Source organism: Mus musculus, chromosome 12 (genome assembly GCF_000001635.26).
Source record: "Mus musculus strain C57BL/6J chromosome 12, GRCm38.p6 C57BL/6J".
Taxonomy (NCBI): Eukaryota; Metazoa; Chordata; class Mammalia; order Rodentia; family Muridae; genus Mus; species Mus musculus.
Genome location: NC_000078.6, coordinates 31238122 through 31243658, shown reverse-complemented (window position 1 = coordinate 31243658; position 5537 = coordinate 31238122). Strand labels below are relative to the sequence as shown.

General features: G+C 41.5%; 1 pseudogene; it reads right to left on the bottom strand.

The window, feature by feature from the left end:
- Positions 1 to 2679: 2679 nt before the first annotated feature.
- On the bottom strand, positions 2680 to 2889 carry Gm6993 (annotated as a pseudogene).
- Positions 2890 to 5537: the final 2648 nt, after the last annotated feature.

Sequence of the window (5537 nt, the reverse complement as noted above, 5' to 3'; positions counted from 1 at the left end):
AGGATAATTGAAGAGTGCCACTGCAAATGAACTGTTTTTAAAATAAAAATGCTTATCACCTTGTCTATAATGGGATACCAATGTGAAGGTAGGTGTCCTAATGAGAACGCTAGAGTGGATTCCATCCTTACCACTGGAGTAAAGAATATGGATTTTTTTTTTTGAGGTTCGAGGATCTTGCTCACTTGGCAGAGTGTTTTTGCCCAGCATGCACAAAGCTCTGTGTTGTGTCCACAAGCCACATGGATGTGGTGGCACAGACTTGTAATTCCAGAATTCTGGAGGTAGAGGCAGGATGATCAGAAGCTCAAGGTCATCTTTGGCTATATAGCAAGACGCAAGGCTAGCTAGGCTGCAAGAAACCCTATCTTCAAACAAACAAAAAACCAAGCAAAAAAAAAAAAAAAAAAAAAAACAAAAAACAAAAAACAAAACCAAAACCCAAACCAACTTAGATCTGGGGTGATGGCTCAGTGGGTTAAGCACTTGCCATGTGAGAGTGAAGACCAGTCTGGACCCCTAGAGCCATGTAAATCCAGATACTGTGGGTCTGCAACCCAGTGCTCCTGTGGTGAGGTGGGAGACAGAAACAGGAGAATCCAGGAGACTCACAGGCCAGCTAGCCTGGTAGTAGTGAGATTCTGACTCGAGCAAAGGGAAGTGAAGATCAGCATCTGAGGTTGCCTCTGACCTCTACATGCATCGCGGTTGCACACGATCCCCACTCCAATCAACACTGAGCACGAGCTAGCATCATCGCTGAGGAAGGGTCCTCAGTTGAGAAAATGCCTCCATAAGATGTGGCTGAAGGACATTTTCTTTCTTTTTGGGGGTAGGCGGTGTTTTCTTAGTTATTCATAGGGGAGGGCCCAGCCCATTGTGGGTGGAGTCACCCTGGGTTGGTGGTCCTGGGTTCTATAAGAAGGCAGGCTGAGCGAGCCATGAAGAGCAAGGCCGTCATCAGCATCCCTTCATGGTCTCTGCATCAGCGTCTGCCTCCAGGTTCCTGCCTGGCTTGAGTTCCTGTCCTGGCTTCCTTTGATCATAGTGTTTCATCACAGCAATAGAAATCCTAACTGAGACAAAAAGAGAGGGAGAGGAGGGAGAGGGAGAGGGAGAAGGGTGGGGAAGGGAGAAGATTAAAATCAGACTTCATGGCAGTCATACTTTTTGACTCTCTGGGCCAGTTTTGCACAATCTTTCAGTGGAGGCTTGTAGATCCCAATGCCGGATAGGGAAGCTCTACAACGTAGACTTGAAGAGAAATTTCTGGGTAGTCCTTTCTGTAGACAGCTTTCCATCTGTTCTTTAGGATCCACAGACCCTAAAACAGATTATGCAGTTTTCCTTCATCGCCTACAGTCTAACAATTTCCATAGTTATTAGTGTTCTCAAAGACCCTTGTTAGGTTTTTAAGTCCCATTTTTATAAGTCAGTCCTTAGTAGTAACGGCTCCAGCTGTCTTCCTACATATGTCCATGTTGGCATATATTAACTTGAGAGCAAACTGCCTATGCTAATCCCTCTGAAGGGCTACATGCCCAAGCAGAACTGCTGGGCTTTGTTACAGATCCGACATGCAAAAAATCATAAAGAGTGTGAAACCATAGACTCACTGTAACATGAGAAAGTCCCATCTTTTTTTTTTTTACATTTTTCTTTGAATTTAATGAGTTTACATAAAAAATTAAGTAGTCATTTTACATCTAAAGAATAAAAAACTTTTAAAAAATACAAAGAGTGAAAGGATTTTAAAGCAAGTTTACATTTCTCTTGGCTATGATTCTGAACAATTCGTCTCACGGTATCATATCACAATGTGCAATTGCATTTCATAGCAGCTGTTACACTCATCAAATTGACTCTGAAGTATATACACTGTCAGTATTGCCTCGTGGGGAACTGATAAGCCTTCTATGAAAAGCTCCACAGTGTACCTTAGCATCACACAAGACCACCACCAATCACTCACCCTCACAGGAATCATCAAAGTTGGTTGGAAATAAATCCACATAAGAATTTAATACCTAAAAGGCAAAGTGTTCATTGTATTAATTAATGTTAGCAAGATCTTTACTTTTTCATTACTAAGAAACATTTCAATAGTTTTAGTGCAAACACTGTTGGAGCTAAAACTATACTCCTGAGTTCAAGTTTGCAGATGAATCTTTTGTAAGTAGTTCTCAAAGTATCCTCCCTCCCATCCCCAAATTCTGTATTGTTTCTTACAAAACTTTGGTCAAAAGTAGAAATATATCCAGCCAGATGTATATGACATATAATAGCAAGAACAGTAAAATTAACTCAACTATTGACCTTAGGTTTTAAAAATAGAAGGCAATTAAAATGTACCCAAAGTTACATAAGAAAAGCTTTCACTGAATAATATTGAAACAGTCACAAAGGTTAAGAAAATACTGATAGCAAAGTACAAATGACTACAATGTTAAATAGATAAGAGCTACTATATAAGAGCATCTGTTAAAATCAAAAAGAAAGAACATAACACATGAGCCAGGACAATTTTTTTCCTGTCCTACTCTGGAAGTTTTTAGTCTTTGTATTTTTGAGGTTGGTTATGTTGACATCTGTCGAGCAGCAACAAATCTGATGAGGTCTCATTCCAACTTCACAAGGTGGATCTTCCCCAGGAACCTCTGGATCCTGGTCACATCTTTGTCACTGTACAACTTCAAGGTAATGCAGTATTGTCATGCTGTTCTGGGGCACGAAGACGTAGCTGGTATACAGTGCCACAACAACAGAAACCAGCATCGGATTGAACACAGTTTGCACTGGAGGTTCCAGCATGTAGAGCACAGTGACCAGCAGGTACTGGTAGTCGAGCCAGGACATCAGCTTCCATGCTCGAACTGCCATGCCCGCCATGTGCCTCCTGTGGTGCTGCAGCAGCGTGAGGCTGGCCCATGACCTGCTCACCTCCTCCAGTCCAATCTTTTATACTAACCAATAAGAACAGGATTGCTACTCTTCATTTTAAAGCAGCAGATTATATATATATATATATATATATATATATATATATATATATATATATATATGTATGTATATGTATATATATGTATATAAAATTCCGAAAAGTAGTTCAGTATTTATGTTCTTAAAATATTGCCCCAGTGCCTTTTTGGAGAAAATGGAATCCTCTTGTTGAGAGGATTAGTGAATAGGGAAGTGTGATTCGAGGTAGATTTTTGAATCTCATGCATTTAATTTAGATTAAAGTTTTAGCAGTAAAAAGCAAATCCGAATAAACAGAAAACTACACAAGTCAGTGCATGCCAGGGCATGTGTTTCTTCCTAGCATTAAACATCATTACTTAATGTTATATTCACTTAATGGCAGTGACTATTGGTAAACAGAGAATTTACTTAGAGTTTTACTTGGCAGATGAACCAATTATTTTAAGTTATGGAAAAGAAAAGAAGGCAGAGAAGAAGGTTTTGGAAGCCAGAGACCACCTCACTCTTTGTCTCCTTCTGTCATGAAATGACATTGATATGACTTTGCTCTGACAGTCTTTTCCTCCAGCCACGCTGAGCAGTCCAGGTGGGGACAGGGAGGAGGTTGACCTCTGTGCCCCGCCACAGCTCTCAGGCTTGTGCTCAGGAAGCCAGAGGCACAGTCACAAGCTCTTGCACCTGGACTTTGCCTAATTATAGCAGGTGACATGTTTCCTTTCTCAACAGTGTCATTTCTGATGGCGACAACCTGATTTCCCAGTTGTCTCGGTAGGTCAGCCTTTTGTCTGCTCAGAACCCACATTTCTATCTTCTTTTCTGACTCTTCAGAGTTTCCATCTTTCAAGAAGATGGAAAGAGTGATGTATGCCTGCTTCATAGGCCCTTCCTGGGTTTTATCATTATAAACACAGATCTGTGTGTCTCTTCGTGATGTGTTTTGGTTCAGTGGGTATAATAAAATGTTTTTACAGCAGACTTCTCAAAATTTTTCATACCATAAATCAGAGAAAACTGACATTTTAGTCTAAAATTTTTGTATCAAAAGGCATTTAAAGATGCCATTTATGGTTCGAGTTGATTAGCGTTGCACCTCGATACTTAAGGTCTTGGTCTATCATGTCCACCTGGATAGCTCCTCTGAGCTTGGCACAAAATGGATGACTCCCTTTTCTTAGAGGGTCTTCCTCTTCTCTGCCTGATGTGGGGAGCCAGACACCCCACCTTCTACCTGACGAATGTCACACAGTCCTTGGCAAACCTACAGGTTCAACTCCCTCTGCACCCCCAAGAACTGGTCCAACAAGTATCTGGGATTCCTGAAATAACTCTCCATGCAAATGAGGCATTCACAGTACTTTAAACTCTAGCCAATGGTTTTACATTCACCCTGAAAACTGCTTCCCACCCTCCAAGGTTCAGATATAGCCTTTCATCACCCCAAAGAGTATGCCCACGAGCTGTTTCACTGAATATTGTCTAAGAGAGCTAGAGCTGGAACACCGAATTCCTCAGAGAAGCCAGTCCCCAACCCCACCCCCAGCACACACTCTCCCAGCTGGACCAGGGTCCTGCAGACCCCACCCATTCTGAACTCTCATCCTTCCAGTCTCCTGTGCAGTGTCACCTGGACACCCTGAGGGAGGAGACAGAGTACTCAGAACCACAGTTTAGAAAGGAAAGGCCCGGGGGCTGGAGAGATGGCTCAGCTGTTAAGAGCACTGACTGCTCTTCCAAAGGTCCTGAGTTCAATTCCCAGCACCCACATGGTGGTTCACAATGGAATCTGATGCCCTCTTCTGGTGTGTCTGAAGACAGCGACAGTATCTTCACTCAAATACACACACACACACACACACACACACACACACACACACACACACACAAAGAAATGAAAGGCCCATGTCGCTTGTTGCTGTTTTTCCAAATTAAAGTGTTATGTTTTTACTACTTTTTTAAAAAAGATTTATTTATTTATTTATTTATTTATTTATTTATTTAATGTAAGTACACTGTAGCTGTCTTCAGATGCACCAGAAGATGGCATCAGGATCTCGGGTGGTTGTGAGCCACCATGTGGTTGCTGGGATTTGAACTTCGGACCTTCAGAAGAGCAGTCAGGTGCTCTTACCCACTGAGCCATCTCACCAGCCCCATGTTTTTACTACTTTAACTTAATAGTGAACATGTGAACTTTAGACATTTTCAATTTTTGAGAAATGTCCTACTGGTGTGGAAGTCCTGGAACCCTGACTTTTTTTTTTTTTTCAAATGTAGTCATACTCATCGATCAATTTATTATCAATTGATCCATCCATCTACCCATCTATGAATTCACTTATTCTTCACTCAACAATTACTTGGGAATTCTAATAAACCTTAATGGAGAACCTACAGAATAAGGGATACAGGAAGTATAGACAGCAATGGATGCCAACTGTAGGTAGAAGTAGACCTTCCAAAAGCAAGACAGTAAATGTCCTCGCTTCATTGTTCAGAGAACACCCAAGACTAGACAAGTTTGGAGTGACTGTCAGACTAGCATGTGGAACCGGCTA